Raw genomic sequence first — 25,604 nt, 5'->3', positions numbered from 1 at the left:
CGGTGATAACTATATATGGCAGCTATATCTAAATCTGAACCGATTTTTTCCAAAATCAATAGCGATTGTCTTCTACCCGAAGAAAGACGTTATGTCAAATTTGAAGACGATCGGGCTTAAACTGCGACCTGTACTTTGTGCACAAAATTACAAATACAGACAGACGACGGACAGACAGACAGACAGACGGACATCGCTAAATCGACTCAGAATTTAATTCTAAGCCGATCGGTATACTAAAAGATGGGTCTATGACAATTATTTCTTGGCGTTACATACAAATGCACAAACTTATTATACCCTGTACCACAGTAGTGGTGAAGGGTATAAATATGGGAAACGTTTAAATCTGAAGCAATTTTAAGGAAACTTCGAAAAAGTTTATTTATGATTTATCGCTCGATATATATGTATTAGAAGTTTTGGAAAATTAGAGTCAATTTTACAACTTTTCGACAAAGCAGTGGCGATTTTACAAGGAAAATGTTGATATTTTGACCATTTTTATCGAAATCAGTAAAACATATATATGGGAGCTATATCTAAATCTGAACCGATTTCAACCAAATTTGGCACGCATAGCAACAATGCTAATTCTACTCCCTGTGCAAAATTTCAACTAAATCGGAGTTAAAAATTGGCCTCTGTGGTCATATGAGTGTAAATCGGTCGAAAGCTATATATGGGAGATATATCTAAATCTGAACCGATTTCAACCAAATTTGACACGCATAGCTACAATGCTAATCCTACTCCCTGTGCAAAATTTCAACTAAATCGGAGCAAAAAATTGGCCTCTGTGGTCATATGAGTGTAAATCGCCCGAATGCTATATATTGGAGCTATATCTAAATCTGAACCGATTTCAACCAAATTTGGCACGCATAGCTACAATGCTAATTCTACTCCCTGTGCAAAATTTCAACCAAATTGGGGTAAAACTCTGGCTTCTGGGACCGTATTAGTCCATATCGGGCGAAGGATATGTATGGGAGCTATATCTAGGTTAGGTTAGGTTAGGTTAAAGTGGCAGCCCGATTAAGATTCAGGCTCACTTTGACTATTCAGTCCATTGTGATACCAGATTAACTAAAAGTACCTATTACATATGGGCACTTCTAGTTTTAACCGCTGAACCTTCTTGATTATTTTTCTTTGTTGAACCAACCAGATTGTTCCAAAAACATTAGCAGACTGCTTAAGTTAACGTTTTCCAGATCCGCCAGTAATCTGAAGCTATATGCTCCTAAAAGTTGCTTGCGCTTTACACAAAATGCAGGACACTCACACAAGAGGTGTTTAATTGATTCTTTTTCCTCCGCATCATGACAGCTCATACAATAGTCATTATACTTCGCGCCAATAGTTTTTGCAAAATCGCCTATCAGGCAGCGACCCGTTATAGCAGATATCAGGAGTGATATCTGACGTTTCGAGAACATTAGCATATCTAGTGTGCGGTTTAAGTTGAAATGGGGCCATATTTGCTTGGTGTCGTTACAACCCTTGCAATTCTCCCATCGAACATTTGCCATCATAACAGCCTTCTCACGCAGCATGAGCTTGCAGGTAGCTAGGGGCATACCAACAAATTCTAGTTCCCCTGGAATATGTAAGGTAGTCCCTAGCCTTGCCAACTCATCCGCTTCGCAGAGCTATATCTAAATCTGAACCAATTTCAATAAAATTTGGCACACTTGACTATAGTACTAATTGTTCTTCTTGTGCAAAATTTAAAGCAAATTAGGGTAAAACTCTGGCTTCTGGGGCCATATAAGTCCATATCGGGCGAAATATATATATGGGAGCTATATCTAAATCTGAACCGATTTCTTCCAAAATCAATAGGGATCTATTCTGAGCCAAAACACATACTTGTGCCAAATTTGAAGTCGATTGGACTAAACCTGCGACCTAGACTTTGATTACAAAAATGTGTTCACGAACAGACGGACAGACGGACATGGCTATATCGACTCAGGACCCCTCCCTGAGCATTTTTGTCAAAGACACCATGTGTCTATCTCGTCTCCTTCTAGGTGTTGCAAACATACACTGAAAAAAATATTGTCGTGAGGTCAAAGATTTCATGTCTTTAAAATACGAATACAAATTTTGCTTAGCATAGAAGACGCATTTCTATAAAATGAAGTTATTTTCTTTGTCAAAAAGTCGATAAACTTTTCAATGAAGTCGTATTGTCCTTATAGTTAAGTGATTTGACTTAAAAATGGGTATCTTAACATGAAAGAAAAAATTTATAGGCTAAGGTCAACTTGACTTTAATAATTCAGAAAAATTCTTTAAATTTAATGAAATTGTCTTTAAATTTGTTGTCTTTTTGCATCTTGACTACAAAGCAAAAAATCGTTCAAATATAGGACATGTTTTTCAAAACTTTATTTTAAAGAAGCTGTTTACTTCAAACATAGCATAATTTCTACTGGAAGTTGAGTCCTAATTTGGAAAATAAAGTTGCCGTTAACTCGCTTTTAAAGGACTTTGATAGCATATTAAGAAAAAAAGCTGAGAAAGCGAAAAATTAAAATTTGCTTCCTAGAAGCAAGTACACAAAACCTAAATTTAAAAGAGAATTGTGTCTTAAAAGTATCCTTACTTGTATTCTCTGCTTCTTTGGCTCGGAATCAATACCAAATTTTTTAAAGTAAAGACAAAATCTTTGGAACCGAGTATGCTTTTTTTTCAGTGTATGCACTAACTTATAATACCCTGTTCCACAGTGTGGAGCAGGGTATAATAAATTAACACAAAACACAGTAATTCCCTATTCTCCGTCCATTCTAAGCAACAATCAACACTCGACTGACGTGCAAAATGAAAATCGTGGGTACATGCCCAGAGTTTTTTTATAAAATTCTTTTCGCTGCAAAAAGTTTAAAAATAAAAAACATGGTCCTTATGATCATTTAATGTCACTAGACATATCAATATATAACCTGTAAACAACTCTTAAAATAAATTGAATGTTCAGGTACATGATTTTCCCGACCGTCCCAGGAAAACAATTGAAGTTGTTCCACAAATATTTATTTTAAAGCACATCCCGGAATCCCCCATCAATTTTTTCCACTAATGATAACAAAACATAAATTTCATCCCGCTGGGATTTGAACCTGTGTCGCTTGACTTTTTCACTTCCATGGAAGTTCTTTTAAGAAGGTGTTTAAATTACGAAAATATTTAATTTTTTGTTGAGTTTTAATGGAAAAATATATTTATACGGAAATATATACCGAAAATAACAAAATAAAAACGTGGTATACCTTGGTATAACATACAAAAATATTTTTTTTAGAAAAATATTTGATAAAAATTTGGCGCTGGTGAGATTTGAACTAGCGTTCTTTTTTCTTCATTCATAATAATAAAGAACATCTCAGGAAGTAGTTAGAATGTAATGCTGTGGTTTCGGAGATGATCCAAGTTTGCACTACTTCCAAGTTTGCACTTGAGAACCATTTAAATTATTAGTGCCAGCATACATTTTTCTCGGCTAGAAAATTCTTTTCACAAGGACACAATACATGGTTTTCGCGGCAATTACACCCTCAAAAATTCGCTTCTCGAATATATGTTCCAAACATATTTTGCAAGAAGCACATATATGATTCGATATTGCCGAAACATTTTTCTTGTTCATTTGTTTAATGTGAACATATTATATTTTTGGAATCATTTTGAGCCCAAACATATATGCGTGGAAGAATTTTCTCCCAAAGAAACAAATTTATTTCTGCCTAACTGCATATTCCCTCACATCTTTCTCACTTCCACGAGAGTTTTTAGTTCTTAGCACCTTTTTCTGTAATACAAACAATGATAATGTTATTCGTACGAAATCGACTGAGCTTTGGATAGCATATTATTTTTGTATTACAAGATAACAATCTTGTAACAAAAAAATGTTTTGGTATAATAGTTTGAAAATTTCGAACAAAAGAAGAACGTGAAGTCGAGTATAAACATAAATAATTTTACAACATACACATAAATTCATGCGTTTTGTTTTGTTATTGTTGGTTTTGTTTTTTAATCATTGTTGTTGTTTTTTGATTTTAGCTGAAATCAAAAAACAACAACATACACATACATTTATTTAGGCGTGAATTATTTTTTACTAGCATTTAACACCATTTAAATGCATTTCAAATTTATCGTATTTAGAAATACAAATTAATATGCATTTTTATTAACCAATAATTTTGTACCCAATTTAATTTGTACCATTACGGCCGGTATTAAGTTGGTATTATCGCTCTACACTGGTCATGTTTTCACGTATACTTTTCTTTAATAACTCATTTAAAAAAATAAACTTTTTCAATTTTTGGTTTGGATCATTCCCCACCAAGTTATAATACAATTTGCCAAAAAAGTTATGTTATTCTGCTTTTTGAGATTCGAGTTGTTCCGCTAAAATGAAATTTAAGCGGCAAAACTCGAACTTAATGTCCGCTTTTATTCTGTCCGTCAACTCCTCTTGGACTACTTATTAATAAAGAGGAACTAAACTTTGTTTTTATAAGTTTTACTGTTTAATTTTTCACTATTTCCTCCTTTTTCATTTTACTGTCCCAACTCTAAAAAGAGTATATGCCCTTTCGTTATTTTTATGAAGATCCCTTTGTAATTTTTGTATATATCCCACCGTTTTTTATACCCTTCACCATAGGATAGGGGGTATATTAACTTTGTCATTCCGTTTGTAACACATCGAAATATTGCTCTGAGACCCCATAAAGTATATATATTCTGGGTCGTGGTGAAATTCATAGTCGATCTAAGCATGTCCGTCCGTCCGTCCGCCTGTTGAAATCACGCTAACTTCCGAACGAAACAAGCTATCCACTTCAAACTTGGCACAAGTAGTTGTTATTGATGCAACATAGGTCGGATGGTATTCCAAATGGTCCATATCGGTCCACTTTTACGTATAGCCCCCATATAAACGGACCCCCAGATTTGGCTTGCAGAGCCTATAAGAGTAGCATATTTTATCCGATCTGGCTGAAATTTGGTACATGGTGTAAGTATATGCAACCATGCAAAAATTGGTCCATATCGGTCCATAATTATATATAGCCCCCATATAAACCGATCCCCAGATTTGACCTCCGGAGCCTCTTGGAGGAGCAAAATTCATCCGATCCGGTTGAAATTTGGAACGTGGTGTTAGTATGTGGTCTCTAACAAACACGATATGGACACGAAGTGGTCCATATCGGTCCATAATTATATATAGCCCCCATATAAACCGTTCACCAGATATGATCTCCGGAGTCTCTTGGAGAAGCAAAATTCATCCGATCCGGTTGAAATTTGCAACGTGGTGTTAGTATGTGTCCGCTAATAACCATGCCAAATTTGGTCCCTATCGGTCTATAGTTATATATAGCCGATCCCCAATGACACAAAAATTGGTCCATATCGGTTAATAATCATGGTTGCCACTCGAGCCAAAAATAATCTACCAAAATTTTATTTCTATAGAAAATTTTGTCAAAATTTTATTTCGTTGTTGTTGTTTTTTTGATTTCAGCTTAAAACCATGCATTGACTAAACTACAAGTGTAGCTTAACCAACAGAGGAAAAGAATGTTTATCAAATTAATTGGGGAAAGATGGTTGGATGGACGCACGTTTCGGAATTACCACATTTCTATCAGCATCCTCTACTTGCAGCAAAACTATTAACCAATTATCATAATAAATTCAGGCAGTTCTTTAAAACGTTATTTAAACTCTGAAAATCTGTTCCAGAACAATAATAGACCACAAAAAATGCATCAGTTCCAACTACTTCGCAAAATGCATCGAAAACAAATAAACACAGAACAACTAATCTGTACTCTGACACAGTTAAAAATAATAACGCTTAACAAATAAATGCAAAACATCCTTTCAAGAGCTTAGACAACAGTTCAAGCTTGTTAGAGGATAATTTTTTCAATACACTTTAATAGATGCAGACATTAATTAAAAATTATGCTGCGGAATGCAAATGGAATCTTAAAACAAATAGAAAAACTTCTGTACATCGTATATGAAAAAAATATTAATATATTGTTACGTTTTTATATTTAGGCGTTTTTAATTACCCGACAATTAAAACACAGTTCTTTTAAATAACGACAATCTACAATTTATTTACTATGACTTCACACTTTACAATTCGTTCACACTGAAGTTATTCGTTTGACGCTTTAATTAAGACTGACTCGTTAGCAGCATGCGAGCGCTTTTATATATGACGGTGTGGCAATACGAGAACATTCTGGTAGCACTACAATATTCTGGCAACGCCAGAACATTCTTAGACAATGCTAGAAGGATCTACGACCATTAAGTTATTCGTCTGGTGGCTGCCAAACACATACACACTCACATAGATATATGCTCGCATTACTACAACAACAATGACAATAGACAATGAGATGAAATGAGAAAGCAAAATAACAAAGCAAAGGGGTTGTTATTCTATGAGAGAGTAAGAACTAACATTTCGATATGAAAATAAGCAAACAAAAGAATATAAAAGAAATTTAGGAAAATACTAGAAAATAATTGATGATTCCAACAAGTGACAGCGAAATTCCATCGTTACAATTTGAAATTTCAAATTAACGGAAACCAATTTAAACAAACTTAAATCTATAATTATCAAATTCGTAACACTGCCTCCCGCTTAAGCCTGTTCGTCCCGAACAGGCACAGAACCTGTTCCGTAAGGAGCCAATCGTTCCAGATGTACAACTTTCATCTTTGATCTAGGGCTGTTGTCCTTCTGAATCCGGTATACAACATCATTGATCTTCTTGATGACTTTGTATGGGCCTTCCCACTGTGTTTGCAGTTTAGGACACAATCCTTTCTTTCGTTGCGGGTTAAATAGCAGAACCAATTCTTCTTCTTGGAAGCCCTCAGTATTTACAGCACGATCGTATCTCGCCTTCATTCTGTTGCTGACCATTTTTATTTTGTTGTGCACTGATTCGTGAACTTCTCCGAAAGTGTTTGGGATGTCGTTTCTGTTTTCTTCCATGGCGAGCTCATTAGGTTTAGCGCCGAATATCAGATCTACAGGCAACTTCAACTCAGTTCCGAATAGAACATTGGCCGGTGTTCGAGAGGTGGAATCATGAATGGCAGATCTATAGGACAGCAAAAACTTTGGAATATGCTCGTCCCAGTCCCTCTGACCGTTGTCCACCACTTTTCGAAGATGTTCCTCCAGGGTACGATTAAACCTTTCTACCATGCCATCGGATTGTGGATGTAATGGCGTAGTCCTCGTTTTCTTGATCCCAAGGGATTCACACATCTCTTTGAATATGGCCGATTCAAAATTTCTTCCCTGGTCTGAGTGAATCTCGGACGGCACACCGTAGCGACATATCCAGTTTTTGTTGACCACATCCACAATCGTTTTTGCCTCTTGGTTTGGAATTGCATACACCTCCGGCCATTTGCTGATGTAATCCATGACCACAAGGACATAACGGTTTCCAGAATCACTTACTGGGAAAGGGCCTGCCACGTCCATTGCTATTCTTTCAAACGGGGCTCCTGGTCTATATTCTTGCATAGGACCTCGACTTTTCCTTGTTGGACCTTTCGCCTTCATGCACTTCTCGCAATTGGCTACCCATTCAGCAATTGATTTCTGGCATCCAACCCAGTAGAATCGTTGCTTCACTTTCTCGGCGGTTTTGGTTATTCCCAGATGACCTCCACTGGGACCATTATGGAACTCCGCCAAAACGTCTCATATTTTGGAATCTGGAACGATGATCAAATTTCGGCTGCTCTTGCCATCTTCGCTTTCCCATTTACGTTGCAGGGATCCATTAACTAGAACTAAACTATCCCATTGAGCCCAGTATGATTTCATAAGTGGACTTTCGGCTGCGATGTCTTTCTTACTGGGCTTCTCGTTCTCTTCCTTTGCCGAAATAATTTTGTTCAAAATGGGATCTTTACGCTGTTCTGTTGGCCAGTCCACTCCAGATTCGATGTGTAACAGCCGAATATCAACAATCTCCTCCTTATGTTCAGCTTTCGAGCAGTGCTTGCATTCTATACTGCAAGGTCGACGTGACAAAGCGTCAGCGTTACCGTGTTTTACACCTTTTCTATGCTCGATACTGAAATCATAGCTTTGGAGCCTCTCGATCCAACGTGCCAGTTGAGCTTCCGGATTCTTGAATTGGAGCACCCATCGTAGAGCTGAGTGATCAGTCCTGAGCAAGAAGTGTTGTCCATACAAATATTTATGATAATGTTTTAATGATAATGTTTGTCTATGACGGCTAGCAGCTCTCGTCGCGTTACACAGTAGTTCTTTTCGGTCTTGGACAACGTTCGGCTGAAATATCCGATGACCTTCTCCTTGCCGTCTATCTGTTGGGATAGCACACCTCCAATACCATGCGCGCTAGCATCTGTATCCAAAACAAATTTTTCGCCCGGAATAGGATACGCTAGAACAGGAGCTGAACATAAAAGTTCTTTTAAATGTTGGAATGAATCCTCCTGTTCGTCGCTCCACTGGAACTTCTGACCTTTTTGCGTCAATTTATGGAGACTAGCGGCGATGCTGGCGAAGTTTGGGACGAATCGTCGGTAATATGTACATAACCCAAGGAAACTTCTTAATTCGTGGAGATTTCGGGGTCGTGGCCAATCTCTGACAGCTTGGATTTTGTCTTCATCGGTGGATATGCCCTCTGCAGTCACATGATGACCCAGGTATTTAACTTCCCGCTGGAAAAGGTAGCATTTCTTTGCGTTAAGGCGTAGACCAGCGGCTGACAATTGCTGGATAACGTCCTTCAAGTTCATAAGGTGCTCGTCAAATGTTTTGCCCATCACTATGATGTCATCCAAGTATATCAAGCACGATTTCCAGTGCAACCCCTTCAGTACCCGCTCCATCAATCTTTCGAAGGTAGCCGGAGCGTCGCAGAGCCCGAACGGCATTACATTGAATTGCCAGAGACCGCCATTAACGCCAAAAGCCGTCTTTTCCTTGTCTTTCTCGGCGATCTCTACTTGCCAATATCCACTCTGCAAATCGAGCGTAGAAAACCATGTTGTTCCGGCTAGTGTGTCCAACGTGTCATCAATGCGTGGAAGCGGATAACTGTCCTTTTTGGTGACATCATTCAGTTTTCTGTAGTCCAAGCAGAATCGGGTACTTCCATCTTTCTTTTTGACCAGCACAACTGGGGAACACCAAGGACTTGATGACGGCTCGATCACACCACTCTCCGCCATTTCCTTTATGAGCTTTTGAACTTCGTCTCTTTTTGCCAGGGGAACACTTCGTGGTGCCTGTTTTATGGGCCTTTCTTCTGCGGTTTTAATTTCATGTTTCACTACAGATGTTCTTCCTTGATTTCCCTTTTCAGAAGCAAAAGCAGAGGCGTTTTTCCACAACAATTGCTTGGCTTTATTTCTCTCTGACGGCGATAGATGACGTGTCCAAGCCTCGACATACGCTTCTAGATGTTTTCTCACTGCTCCATGTGACTTTGATGAGTTGCCTTCCAAATTGACTATTGCCTCGGCTGGTGTACATTTGCCAATGTCAGAAAATTTTACAATTTGCTCGTGATTGTCAGACAAGTTCAAGACACGAACTGGTATTAGTCTCTCTTCGTTCGTTGTTACCAGGGCATTTGCTATCAAGATGTTGTTGCTTTTGTTTTCTGCTGGTTCAACAACCCACAATTGGCCGACTTCACAATCTCCATTCATAGAAACCCATATAATTGCTTCGGCATTCGGTGGTATAGACTCTGACTGGCTCGTTGTCAAACGTCTGACAGGTGTATTCCCGTCGTATCCCACGTTTACCGTTATTTCGGCATCGCACCATGTCATTACACGACGCTTCATATCCAAATTGAGACCAAAAGCAATCATGAAATCCGCTCCAATTATAACTTCGTCTACTATATCGGCCACAATGAAATCATAAGTAACGGATTTGTTAGCAACAGTTAATTTTACGGTGACCTTTCCATATACGGTTGCGGGTTCCCCTGTAGCCGTGCGTAGCTTGACTCCAATCAGTGGTGTAACTTTTCCTTTTACTAAATCAGATCTAATGATAGACTTTGATGCACCAGTATCCAACGTCAAAGTATGCTTGTCGCCAAATAACACCCGCAATAGTTAAATTGTTATTTTTCTGTTGAACTATTGCTATGGAGATGGTGGGGCCATCGTCTGTAGGAGCCAGCTCTTGCCCCGCTGAACTAGCTCGATTTAGTTTAAAGGTGACTCACTTGACTGTGGGGTCACCTTCTTATGGCTATTGTTTAATGGAGATGGTGATGTGGACCTTGACCGTTTGCGTCGTGCTTTGCATTCTCGAGCTAGATGTCCCGGCTTATCACAGTTATAGCATTTGATCCGGGATTTATTTGCCTCTTGCTTCATTTCTTGCATTGCCTGCTTCATGGCCTCTTTCATCGACTCAATAACGGACTTTGATTCATCACACTCTGCCTCTAATTTACGTACCTTGTGAATTTGAGGCCGCGCTAGCAATCTCGCAGTCTCCTGTGCAAGTGCGAATGTTACTGTTTCAGCGAATGTAGCCTTTTGTGACGCATATGTTGCACATTTTATATCTGGGTCTCGAATTCCATTGACGAAGGTTTCAATCTTGATGCGGTCCACAAGAGGATGACTCTCACCTGGGTATGTCAAAAGCACTAGCCGCTCAACTTCTGTTGCGAAATCTTGTAGGGTTTCATTCGATTTCTGGATTCTTCCTCTCAATTCCATTCTGAAGATGTCCTGCTTGTGCTCTCCACCATACTTGCCTTGAAGTGCCGCTATTACTTCATTATAGTTATTTCTAGAAGCAGCGGGAATGCTTTGTATCACATCAGCAGCATTGCCCTTTAATGCCAATAGAAGTTCAATTGCTTTATCATCGTCATTCCACAAATTTCTACAAGCAACCATTTCGAATTGGAATTTGAAGACATCAAATGACGTTGAGCCATCGAAAACAGGAGTTTTGATTTTTGAGCCCTCGATGACGCGCACTGGACCACCTTTAATTTCCAGCTCTGACATTTTTTTCTCGATGTGCAGAAACTTCTCATCATGAACCATAATTTTCTCATCCACGGAAAGAACTTTCTTATCCAATTCCACAATTTGATTTGCTATATGGTCCACACGTTTCTCCATGCCTTCAGAAATTTGTTGTAATTTTTCGTTGACCATTCTAGAATTTTCGTCGAATTTTTCTTCCAATTTTCTAGAATTTTCTTCCATTTTTCTAGAATTTGCTTCCATTTTTCTAGAATTCTCATCCATGATTTTTCTAGAGTTTTCCTCCATCATTTTGCTCAAAACACTGAGCATTGATGTGTAATCCACAACACTCGAAGCCACAGACGGAGTTTCTACACTGCTGGTATTGACGAGTATTGATTCATCAATGTGTTCCTTATAATCAAACTCATGCATCGCAATGTCCATATTACGCCGTTCAAACTCTTCCAGTAGACGCTTTTGAAGCTGGGCCTTATTGCCTGTTGTCGGCAGCTCCAGTTTGCTCAATTCCTTTTTTAAGTCTTCCACACGAAGCTCAATAAACTTCATTGTAGATTTTTTTTCGTTATTTCACTTCCGACACCAATTGTTACGTTTTTATATTTAGGCATTTTTAATTACCCGACAATTAAAACACAGTTCTTTTAAATAACGACAATCTACAATTTATTTACTATGACTTCACACTTTACAATTCGTTCACACTGAAGTTATTTGTTTGACGCTTTAATTAAGACTGACTCGTTAGCAGCATGCGAGCGCTTTTATATATGACGGTGTGGCAATACGAGAACATTCTGGTAGCACTACAATATTCTGGCAACGCCAGAACATTCTTAGACAATGCTAGAAGGATCTACGACCATTAAGTTATTCGTCTGGTGGCTGCCAAACACATACACACTCACATAGATATACGCTCGCATTACTACAACAACAATGACAATAGACAATGAGATGAAATGAGAAAGCAAAATAACAAAGCAAAGGGGTTGTTATTCTATGAGAGAGTAAGAACTAACATTTCGATATGAAAATAAGCAAACAAAAGAACATAAAAGAAATTTAGGAAAATACTAGAAAATGAATAGATGATTCCAACAAGTGACAGCGAAATTCCATCGTTACAATTTGAAATTTCAAATTAACGGAAACCAATTTAAACAAACTTAAATCTATAATTATCAAATTCGTAACAATATGTATCATAAGCGAGACACATTTTTTTATTTATTATGAGAGGGGATTTCAATGCAACACCCAGAAAAAAGTGACCCCTTCTTTAAGTTAAAATTAACTCATTGTGAAGAAAGTTGAACTTCGTACAGCGCCAAAGACATTTTTATTTGTTTGAACGATGTGATTTTCGTAGAAATTAGGTATAATGCATTCCATATATTAGTTAACGCTTTCCTATATTTATGTACCACTATACTACAGAATGAAAAAATTTAACTGATTTGAATTCATATATGGAATAATTTTATTGAAAATTTTTCATTCATTTGGACAAATCTTACACATTTGTGGTAAAACTTTTACTTCCTAATTAGAACTGCTTACCTTCGTTTTTAAATACAATTTTATTTATTTATATAGGCAATTTTTTCTTCAATAAAATACACGTTTTATTAAGATATTAAATATATTTATTAAGAATCAACAGCATCGACTGGCCTTGAAATACTAGTTTATTATTCCACTATTTCCAATTTCCATGTAATGTCATCAACTGTAAAACGCATTTTTCTTCTTGTACCTTTCAATTTTAATAAGTTGCTGCCTAACGATTTTGTCCTCCTTTTATAATTTCAATACCTACAAATATAAAAAATCATAAACCATTTTTGTTACAAAAGGTTAGCGTCACTGAATATTACCTGATAATTGAAGATTCCAAAATGAAGACAAATGAAAGGGTTGTTATTCTGCTGGTGTTTTCTTTCTTTATACGCCATCACGAACATTGATAGATTTATTTTCAAAAAACGAAAATTGTTCTCACTAATTTAAAATAATAAATATTTTATATAGTTTATTTGTTATTTATTATATTATTTTACCATATTATTTTTTCACAATCTCTCCGTATACCACAACAACGCGATTCCAACTAAAAAACAACCCACGCGCAAACATATCGATTACACCCACGCGCAAACACATCGATTACGATGACAGGTATCGATATAGGAAAATTTCCTATATTCTAACAAGTGTGTTTCCTTAAGTTTTGAAAGGATTGCATACTTCTTAGTACGAATGAACTAAAATATTTTTTTATGTCAAGTGTTGTTCGTATGTATGAAAAACTTTCTATTATAAAGGAAGTCGCAATTATCATTTTATAAGAAATTTTACTAATTTTGAGGAAACTTGGTTTTAGTTCGGATTTTGTTTATTTTTACGAATGCTTTGTTATCGGTGAATAAAATTTTCTTGTTCAGTAGTAAATTCTTATACCCAGCGAAGAAAATAGTATGAGTAAAATTCCATGCCTTATTCTAGTTAATGAACTATTCCTAACTGCTTACAGTTTAGGTTTTTTTACTGAAACGAGTAAATTTTATTATTTCTCACAAAAATTTACCTTAATGGAAATAAAATGGATAAACTATATTGATGAAAAATTTTTTTTTAGTTTCGAAGGCACTTTTTTCTGGGCGAAAGAACATACAATGGGGATCTAGATTGAACACACCAAAGGGCAGAGAACTACATCATGAATACTGGATGTACAGTAATATCAACCGATAAGCCAACATAATGGCCAACAGACGTGTCTAAAACTTCTGATCTGATTGACTTTTTCATTACTAGAAAAAATCCAGAAAACAAACTAATTGAAGATGGACATGAATTCAGTTCAGATCATTCTCCTATATATCTTAATTATTTAGGTGAAGCTTGGTTGCTTCTTAAAAAAAAAAACTGATACCAACCTAACATACCAGAACCCAGTGGGAGTACTTTCGACATTTAATTACCACGTCTATCAGTCATTCACCAATCTACAATACAAATGATATTGAAGAAGAAGTCGATGCTTTTACATTGTTGATACAACAAGCGGCTTGAGAGAGTACACCGGAACAATGTATTAAATCAATTACGCCTCAATATCCCCAATACATAGTAAATCAAGTAAATTGTAAACGAAAGATAAGGAAAAATTACAACAAACTCGATCACCTGGGGATAAAAGAGTGTTAAACAATGCTACCAAAAACGTAGCAGTTTAATATAATGACAGGACATTACACAAGTATGTGTTCAATCTAAGTCCCAACAAAAACTACCAATATTCTCTCTGCAAGGCAGCAAAATCAAACAAGTAAGGAAAGCCTAAAGTCGGGCGGGGCCGACTATATTATACCCTTCACCACTTTGTAAGTCCACATTTTCGATACCATATCAAATCCGTCCAATGTGTTGGATGCTATATGAATCCATACACATATATTCTGTATATCTGAGCAGATCTGTACAGAGTTCTGCAATACTTATAGATTTTACATTTAAGTCGGCTTATGCGCTGAGGTGGAACACAATGTTAGTAAAAAACCAGTAAGGAAAGTCTAAAGTCGGGCGGGGCCGACTATATTATACCCTGCACCACTTTGTAGATCTAAATTTTCGATACCATATCACATCCGTCAAATGTGTTGGGGGCTATATATAAAGGTTTGTCCCAAATACATACATTTAAATATCACTCGATCTGGAAGAATTTGATAGACTTCTACAAAATCTATAGACTCAAAATTTAAGTCGGCTAATGCACTAGGGTGGAACACAATGTTAGTAAAAAACCAGTAAGGAAAGTCTAAAGTCGGGCGGGGCCGACTATATTATACCCTGCACCACTTTGTAGATCGAAATTTTCGATACCATATCACATCCGTCAAATGTGTTGGGGGCTATATATAAAGGTCTGTCCCAAATACATACATTTAAATATCACTCGATATGGAAGAATTTGATAGACTTCTACAAAATCTATAGACTCAAAATTTAAGTCGGCTAATGCACTAGGGTGGAACACAATGTTAGTAAAAAAATATGGGAAACGTTTAAATCTGAAGCAATTTTAAGGAAACTTCGAAAAAGTTTATTTATGATTTATCGCTCGATATATATGTATTAGAAGTTTAGGAAAATTAGATTTATTTTTACAACTTTTCGACTAAGCAGTGGCGATTTTACAAGGAAAATGTTGGTATTTTGACCATTTTTGTCGAAATCAGAAAAACATATATATGGGAGCTATATCTAAATCTGAACCGATTTCAACCAAATTTGGCACGCATAGTTACAATGCTAATTCTACTCCCTGTGCAAAATTTCAACTAAATCGGAGTTAAAAATTGGCCTCAGTGGTCATATGAGTGTAAATCGGGCGAAAGCTTTATATGGGAGATATATCCAAATCTGAACCGATTTCAAGCAAATTTGGCACGCATAGTTACAACGCTAATTCTACTCCCTGTGCAAAATTTCAACTAAATCGGAGCAAAAAATTGGCCTCTGTGGGCAAATGAGTGTAAATCGGGCGAAAGCTATATATGGGAGCTATATCTAAATCTGAACCGATTTGGCTGATATTTTGCAAGTTTTTCGAGACTAATAAAATATTCGGATGTACGGAATTTGAGGAAGATCGGTTGATATACACGCCAATTATGACCAGATCGGTGAAAAATATATATGGCAGCTATATCTAAATCTGAACCGATTTTTTCCAAAATCAATAGGGATCGTCTTTGAGCCGAAACAGGACCCTATACCAAATTTTGGGACAATCGGACTAAAACTGCGAGCTGTACTTTGCACACAAAAATACATCAACAGACAGACAGACAGACAGACAGACAGACGGACAGACAGACGGACAGACGGACATCGCTAAATCGACTCAGAATTTAATTCTAAGCCGATCCGTATACTAAAAGATTGGTCTATGATTACTCCTTCTTGGCGTTACATACAAATGCACAAACTTATTATACCCTGTACCACAGTAGTGGTGAAGGGTATAAATATGGGAAACGTTTAAATCTGAAGCAATTTTAAGGAAACTTCGCAAAAGTTTATTTATGATTTATCGCTCGATATATATGTATTAGAAGTTTAGGAAAATTAGATTTATTTTTACAACTTTTCGACTAAGCAGTGGCGATTTTACAAGGAAAATGTTGGTATTTTGACCATTTTTGTCGAAATCAGAAAAACATATATATGGGAGCTATATCTAAATCTGAACCGATTTCAACCAAATTTGGCACGCATAGTTACAATGCTAATTCTACTCCCTGTGCAAAATTTCAACTAAATCGGAGTTAAAAATTGGCCTCAGTGGTCATATGAGTGTAAATCGGGCGAAAGCTTTATATGGGAGATATATCCAAATCTGAACCGATTTCAAGCAAATTTGGCACGCATAGTTACAACGCTAATTCTACTCCCTGTGCAAAATTTCAACTAAATCGGAGCAAAAAATTGGCCTCTGTGGGCAAATGAGTGTAAATCGGGCGAAAGCTATATATGGGAGCTATATCTAAATCTGAACCGATTTGGCTGATATTTTGCAAGTTTTTCGAGACTCATAAAATATTCGGATGTACGGAATTTGAGGAAGATCGGTTGATATACACGCCAATTATGACCAGATCGGTGAAAAATATATATGGCAGCTATATCTAAATCTGAACCGATTTTTTCCAAAATCAATAGGGATCGTCTTTGAGCCGAAACAGGACCCTATACCAAATTTTAGGACAATCGGACTAAAACTGCGAGCTGTACTTTGCACACAAAAATACATCAACAGACAGACAGACAGACAGACAGACAGACGGACAGACAGACGGACAGACAGACAGACGGACATCGCTAAATCGACTCAGAATTTAATTCTAAGCCGATCCGTATACTAAAAGATTGGTCTATGATTACTCCTTCTTGGCGTTACATACAAATGCACAAACTTATTATACCCTGTACCACAGTAGTGGTGAAGGGTATAATGAAGGGTATAAATATGGGAAACGTTTAAATCTGAAGCAATTTTAAGGAAACTTCGAAAAAGTTTATTTATGATTTATCGCTCGATATATATGTATTAGAAGTTTAGGAAAATTAGAGCCATTTTTACAACTTTTCGACTAAGCAGTGGCGATTTTACAAGGAAAATGTTGGTATTTTGACCATTTTTGTCGAAATCAGAAAAACATATATATGGGAGCTATATCTAAATCTGAACCGATTTCAACCAAATTTGGCACGCACAGCTACAATGCTAATTCTACTCCCTGTGCAAAATTTCAACTAAATCGGAGTTAAAAATTGGCCTCTGGGGTCATATGAGTGTAAATCGGGCGAAAGCTATATATGGGAGCTATACCTAAATCTGAACCGATTTTGCTGATATTTTGCAAGTTTTTCGAGACTCATCAAATATTCGGAAGTACGGAATTTGAGGAAGATCGGTTGATATACACGTCAATTATGATCAGATCGGTGAAAAATATATATGGCAGCTAAAATCAATAGGGATCGTCTTCTGAACCGATTTCAACTAAATTTGGCACAGTTAACGATACTATTAAACGTACTCGTTGTGCAAAATTTGAAGCAAATCAGGGCAAAACTCTCGCTTTTGGGGCCATATAAGTCCAAATCGGACGAAAGATATATATGGGAGCTATATATAAATCTGAACCGATTTAGCTGATACTTGGCAGTTTTTACGGGACTGACAAAACATTCAGATATACAAAATTTGAAGAACGTCGGTTCATAAATACGTGAATTATGATCAAATCGGTGATAACTATATATGGCAGCTATATCTAAATCTGAACCGATTTTTTCCAAAATCAATAGCGATTGTCTTCTACCCGAAGAAAGACGTTATGTCAAATTTGAAGACGATCGGGCTTAAACTGCGACCTGAACTTTGTGCACAAAATTACATATACAGACAGACGGACGGACAGACAGACAGACAGACGGACATCGCTAAATCGACTCAGAATTTAATTCTAAGCCGATCGGTATACTAAAAGATGGGTCTATGACAATTATTTCTTGGCGTTACATACAAATGCACAAACTTATTATACCCTGTACCACAGTAGTGGTGAAGGGTATAAAAATAAACCAATTGTATAGAACGTCGCAATACTAAAAGGCAACGGACAATGGGTCAAAAGCAGTATCGAAAAGGCGACCGAATTTGCAAATAATATCCACTTGACCTTTTCCAATTCTTAAAAAAAGTTTATGACGCAGTGAATCAAGTTAACGTCAAAAAATCTGTTGGTTTTGATAAAATTAAGGGTGATAAGAAATTTACCATACCATGGATTTATGCGTTTAACCACAATAATGAACGGTGTCTTAAAAATTAAATATATTCCAAATTGCTGGAAAGTTTCAGATGTTGTCATGATACAAAATCGGGGAAATCACCACACGATCCCAATTCATATAGACCAATTTCTCTACTTCCAGTAATTGGTAAGCTATTCGAAAAACTCTTCTGCAGTGGACTGAAATTATTTATTTTCTCAAGAAATATAATTCCGGACCACCAATTTGGATTCCGGAAAAAGCACTCGACTATCGAACAAGTTCATAGAGTCACCGATAATATTGAAAAATCCTTCGAAAAAAAAAAACAAGTCTGCTCCGCTGTATTCTTGGACATTTCCAAAGCTTTTGATGGAGTATCCCATGATGGTCTGCTTCTAATTTTTTTTACTTCCAAAAAAATATTGTGAGATACTTAGCTCATACCTGAGTAATCGATTTTATAGAGTATGCCAAGATAATCCACTACGAGTATCTGTAGGAGTTCCGCAGGGTAGTATACTTTGACTTATGCTGTATCTACTTTACACTCACGATATGCCTGTTAACTGGAAAAAATACAGATGTATCCGTACATACCCTCCAGGCGTATTTAAACAAGGTTCATCTATGGACAAAACAATGGGGTCTAATCTGTTCAACAGTAGCAAATCTGTTCATGTTGACTTTGCGAAAATTGCCTCAAGATACAAACTCCTAAAAATAGGCAATGAGCAAGTGCCTTTTTCAAACTCAGCAAAATATCTTGGTTTTACACTGGATTCTAAATGAAATTGGAAAATTCATATTGATAAAAAGTGCGAAGAACTAAATATTAAATACCGTAAGTTAAGCTGGTTAATCGGAAAAAATTCAGTCCTCTCCACAGATAATAAACTCTTAATATATAAACAAGCATTAAAACCAATATGGATATTGGATAAAACCAATATGGATTGAATCGCAAGGCCCGTAATTTACTCCAAACTGCCAATCAACCTAGAAGATTGTGCCGCTTCAAATCACATGATTTATTAACTCGCTTTAATATATGAAAGGTTCAACCATAAATCTCCAGATTACGAGAATTACACAAAAATAGGTCTGTTTGCGTACTTTTTCAGTAAATATTATTCCATTACACAAGAGTGTAATGGATTTAAAATTTTTTTTGTAATATTAGCATAAATTTCCGCGTTTACCAATTTACCATTAATATGAAACCATTTACATCCCATATGGTTTATTATTGTCTAAAAACAGCTGATCACTATGTGTTTCTTCAGGCAAGATTTTTTTTTTGCGAAAAATTTTCCCGTAAAAACTTCTATTTCTCAAATTTTTTTACTGGCGTTTTTGAGTAAACGAAAGATTTCATGTAAAAATTTGTGACAATTATCTAGAATTGTCAGATACGCGAATGTGACTTGTATATTGTCATAGTCTCATAAAAGTTCAATTAAAATAACATATTATTAATATGCATTTAAGAGTACTACATTTATGCATTAAAATGAGTTCAAGTTGTGTTCTAACACTGTTAGAAAAATATGTTTTTCATATGTTCCGATATAAACAAAATGTGTTTCGGGCACAAGTTTTAAACACAATATATTTAAGTACAAACATGTAATGTTCCTAAACTAACACTAAATGTTTGGGACATATATGTCAATATGTTAGAATATATTATGTTCGGGGCATTATTGTTTCATAAAAATAATATGGGTGAATGTAAACATATATAAATTTACAAATTTCGAGTAAACATATATATGTTGTGATATTTTATTCAGAGAGAGAGTATAGAGAAAGAAATAGAGATGGAAACCGGGAGGGTTGACGAAAGATATCAACATAACACAGCGAGAGAATCAAAAGAGAGCAATTTCTGTGAAACTGCTTGTATGTTGTTTCGGAAAACTGTTTTATGATAGGGCCAACAATTTGATATTCTAAAAATTATTTAATTTGAATATTAGAATGAGTATTCGGTGTGAAGAGAATCAAAAGAATAGGCATTTAAAAAAAAATCATGTGTTTTCGCCTTGAGAGTAGCATTTTATGTATGTGTGGACATGTGTTTTGTTTATCATTTTGGCATTATGGGCACAATAATTTTGGCACATGGGCACAAGAAATAATTTTAAGTAATCAGTATGTTTTATGTTGTGTCTCGGCGGACTATATATATACTTATACAATTTGAGTCTATTTCATCAATTCTTTTGTTAACCCAGCAAAAAAAATTGGAAGCTGTTCCACAAACATTTCTTTTAAAGCGCATCCCGGGATCCCCTATCGATTTTATTTCACTTCTGATGCAATCCTTTTTGGCAAGTTTTAGAAAGTAAGGAGTTAGGCCGTTTTAAGAGAAAATATAAGTTTGGACAATTAAATTTCGCAAAAAATAATAAAAAAATCAATAGAAAGGAAAAAACAATAAAAAAATCATCCCCGCTGGGATTTGAACCAGCCCCGTTTGAATTTTCATAGAAGTTCGTTTGAGAAGGCTTTGTAAATTACGATAATTTTTAATTTGTTGTTGATTTTTAATGAAAAAAATGTATGCAAAAATATATGCCGAAAAAAAAAAACAAAATAAAAACAATGTATAACATAAAGAAAAAAATAATTATTTAGAAAAATATTTAATAAAAAATTTCCGCTGGTGAAATGCGAACCAGCGTTCTTTATTTTGTCATTCATAATAATAAAGAACATCTCAAGAAGTAGTTAGAATGTCATATCCTGGTGTCATATTAGGTTCATGTCACAAACATTTGAATAGCCGTTTGGATGCATCGTGTTCAATGGCGTTTATGGCTGAGTGTGCAAAGCCGTTCTGTTATGATGCCAACAGACCAAGGTTCAACCCCCGGTGAAGGCGAAAAAGTTTTTCAATTTGTAAAAATTTGATAATAAGAAAATAAAAGTGTAACAAAAAATTCCTATAAAAACCAAAAGTGAAATTTGGAAAAAATGTTTTTTTTATTTTTTATTATTTTTTTTTTTTTTTTAATTTATTCATCCAAATGAACTTCCATGGCACAACTTCTATCGCAATGCAAAGAATCCAAAAATAGAGTACTCCCGTCCTATGACAAGCCCATGTAAAATTCGTTGGAGATGATCCAAGTTTGCACTACTTCCGAATCACAAATTGGGGATCCAAACTATTTTTTTGCAAGCTAATTTTTGCTGGGAATGTGTGCGATAAGCCATCTTCACTCTCTGTTAGCTTCTCCACAATTTGTTATTGTTTCCACTATTTCTGATAGCAGGATATTATATACACTCTCAATTTGCCTTGAAACCCCCATTTTGATCTTGAGTGATAATCTTTGCCAGTATATGTGTGTTGCAACCAAGGAAGCAAAATAATTTTTGGTTTTTGGAGTAAATAAATCTTATTTGTAGAAATTTTCCTGTTGATCCTTATGTAGAAAAAAAATTACGTCGGCAGTGAAATGACTTTCCAATTTTGCGACAACACAAGGGAACAATGGTTCTGTTGATTTAGAACTGAATACACTGTGACGCAAAATTCAACATTTTGTCTCCAAACAAAAAATCACTTATCCCAGCCGAATGTACTCGATGAGAGGAGAAAAGTTATTTCTGGATTTTGTTAGATTGGTTGCCGTTTGACTTTTATGAGCATCTAAAGTTTTGTCGCCATACTTGATTTTGAGCACTTTTTGCAGTTTTCGTATGACCATAGTTCGAAAAAAATTTTAATACATTTTTGAGGTACACACAAAAAAATTTTTCTCTGATTCAATCACCAAATTAATTGATCCAATTAATTTTTTAATTGAAATGTCTTCAATCACGAAAATGATAGTATCAATCACAGTTTTAATTGGGCATAGAAAAAATTCTTGATTAAAAAATTAATTGATTTTTTCAGCAAAATTCAATTAATTTTTTAATTGATTCAATTAAAAATTTAATTGATGTTGATTGCAAAACGCAATTAATTTATTAATTAAAAAAGGTAACTATTTTTAATTACTTTGTTAGATGATTGGCTTAGAGTTTTTATTTGGATCAACAAATGATTGTTTGAAATACATTTTTAATTAAAAAAGTAAAAAAAAATCAGCACTTTTTTTTAACTGAATTGGTCTTCCGAATTTGATTAAAAAGTTAATTGTATCAATTAATTTTTTAATTAAACATTTTAAAAATTTCATTCATTGACTTAATTAACTCAATGTTTCTATCATGATTAAAAAGTTAAATGTATCAATTAATTTATTAATTGAAAAAATTTTCAACTTCAATTAACTTTTTAATTGGAAATATTTTGGTGATACTTTTTTCTGTGTATTCAGCAAAGTTGTAGCCCTTGACTTGGCCAACAAAAATGCTCAATATATTAAGTAGTAACATTTTCATCTTCATGCTCAAAATCGCAAAAATGTCGAAATTACAACTTTTATAACCGATTTTTTCAGTTTTTCTACTACAAGTCCTGAACTATTAAAATTTTAGCAAATAGTCGGGGGAAGCAATATAGCCTATAAAATTATGAACAACTTTGTAGTACGGATTCTGTCATACAAATGTGACTAATTTTCATTTTGAACAACAACGATTTTACAAATACGCATTTATTTTTTTGTTTCATATACAAAAAAAAAAAAAAAAAAAAAATAACATTGCAAAAGCAGTATCAAGGAGTGGTCATAGGAATTTTGCATGTACTACAAAGTTGTTCATAATTTTATTCAAAAGAGAATATTGTTCGGGAGTTTCTAATATATTTAATATGTTGAACCGTTCTCAAGTTATTCCAATATATGTAGCGGAAGTGCCTTAATTTTGAACATAACGGTATATCTTGAGAATATTGTTCGGGAGTTTCTAATATATTTAATATGTTGAACAGTTTTCAAGTTATTCCAATATATGTAGCGGAAGTGCCTTAATTTTGAACATAACGGTATATCTTGAAAATTCGAGCTGATAGAAAAAAAAAACAAATGCAGATTTGGATTCAGCGTCCCAAATATCCTTCAAAACAATATCACAGTGCAACAGAAAAAATCCAAACAAAAAATCACTTCTCCCAGCCGAAAGTACTCGATGAGAGAAGAAAAGTAATGTCTGGATTTTGCTAGATTGGTTACCGTTCGTCTTTTGTGAGTATTAAGTGTAACATTTTAACAGTTTTTCGACTACAGCTTCTGAACTATTGAAAATTTTAGCAAACAATCGATGGAAGAAATGTAGCCTAGGTTAGGTTAAAGTGGCAGCCCGATTAAGTTTCAGGGTCACTTAGACTATCCAGTCTATTGTGATACCACATTAACTAAAAGTACCTATTACATATGGGCACTTCTAGTTTTAACCGCTGAACCTTCTCGATTATTTTCTTCTGTTGAACCAACCTGATTGTTCCGAAAAACATTAGCAGACTGCTTAGTTAACGTTTTCCAGGTCCGCCAGTAATCTAAAGCTATATGCCCCTAAAATTTGCTTACGCCTTACACAAAATGCAGGACACTCGCACAAGAGGTGTTTAATTGATTCCTTTTCCTCCGCATCGTGACTGCTCATACAATAGTCATTATACTTCGCGCCAATACTTTTTGCAAAATCGCCTATCAGGTTGCGACCCAGTATAGCAGATATCAGGAGTGATATCTGACGTCTCGAGAACACTAGCATATCTAGTGTTCGGTTTAAGTTTAAATGGTGTCGTTACAACCCTTGTAATGCTCCCATCGAACATTTGCCATCATAACATTAGCCTATAAGTTTTGAAAAAAATTAAAATTTTTAACAAAACAATTTTTTTTTGTTCTTTATTTATATTTCGAATAAAGTGAGCTCTAATTCATTGCAATCGGTGCACAACTTTTGATTTTGTTCGCGATTTACTGAATTTATATAAATCGCGATTTCCATACAAAAATAACATTTTCTAATGTGTAAGTGTTTGTATGTAATAAGTTAGCTTTTTTATGATTCTAAAAATTAAAAAAAAATAATAAGCGGTAGCAAAATCATAACGCCTATAAACTTTCTTGTTCCTCTAAGAAAAAAACTTACTTCCATTCTTTTTCGAAGACGATGCATTTGTTTATTGTTCAGATTTTCCTGATTTAGTAACAGCGATGGGATTAGAGGAGTATGATCCAAATGACAAATAATATCTCTAAAACTACGAGGGCAGTTCGGAAACTTCTTAGCCTAGCACAAAAAGCGCGGTATAAACAAAAAAAAGTGTTTTGGAAACTTCCATCTCTGATATGGACACATGTTAAATTTTGAAACAGGTATTCAAAAAAGACGCATACGCAATTTTTTTTACAATGGAAACATTAGAAATGCGTGCTGTCATTAAATATTTATATAAAAAAGGTTTATCGGGACAAAGAATTCATAATGATATGGTGAATGTGTTAGGTGAAAGTGCTCCTTCATATGCAACAGTAAAAAATTGTGTTGCTGAATCTAAACGTGGTCGTACAAGCATTGAAGATGAACCACGTAGTGGACGTCCAAAAACAGCAACAACAACAGAAATTGTAGCCAAAGTGCATGATATGGTATTAAATGATCGACGAATAAAAGCGCGTGAAATTGCTAATATCATGGGCATCTCAAATGATCGAGTCCATTTAATTTTGCATGAAGAACTACAGATGAAAAAGCTTTCTGCAAGATGGGTGCCGCATTTGTTCACAGTCGATCAAAAACGCATAAGAATGAACATTTCTCAAGCCTGTTTGAATTGTTTTAGGCGAAATAAAATGGATTTTGAGCGTCGTTTCATAACTGTTGATGAGACAGGGATCCACCACTATACTCCAGAGACAAAAGAACAATCCAAACAATGGACTGAAGCTGGAGGAAGTGCCCTAAAAAAGGCAAAAACAATTCAATCGGCTAGTAAGGTTATGGCAACGGGTTTTTGGGACTTCAAAGGTATTTTATTGATTGACTATCTGCAAAAGGGTAAAACAATAAATTCAGAGTACTATTGCAACCTTTTGGATCAATTAAATGTACAAATTCGAGAAAAACGTCCTGGCTTACAACACAAAAAATAATTTTTCATCAAGACAACGCACCAGCGAAGAAGAGTGTTTTAACAATGGCTAAAATCAACGAATTAAAGTACGAGTTGCTTGACC

General features: G+C 35.3%; 1 protein-coding gene and 1 long non-coding RNA gene across 2 annotated transcripts in view; both read right to left on the bottom strand.

Annotated features, from left to right (window-relative positions):
- The window catches only part of DIP2 (disco-interacting protein 2), a 635,079-nt gene that overhangs the window by 359,165 nt on the left and 250,310 nt on the right, over positions 1 to 25,604 (bottom strand).
- On the bottom strand, positions 12,867 to 13,215 carry LOC142234711 (uncharacterized). The gene is made up of 3 exons (XR_012721691.1): positions 13,164 to 13,215; positions 12,981 to 13,104; positions 12,867 to 12,918 (listed from the first exon to the last, which is right to left on the bottom strand). It is a non-coding gene; the product is annotated as an uncharacterized LOC142234711 (long non-coding RNA).

Source organism: Haematobia irritans, chromosome 4 (genome assembly GCF_050003625.1).
Source record: "Haematobia irritans isolate KBUSLIRL chromosome 4, ASM5000362v1, whole genome shotgun sequence".
Taxonomy (NCBI): domain Eukaryota; kingdom Metazoa; phylum Arthropoda; class Insecta; order Diptera; family Muscidae; genus Haematobia; species Haematobia irritans.
The sequence above is the reverse complement of the archived record's forward strand: the minus strand, read 5'-3'. Positions and strand labels throughout refer to the sequence as shown.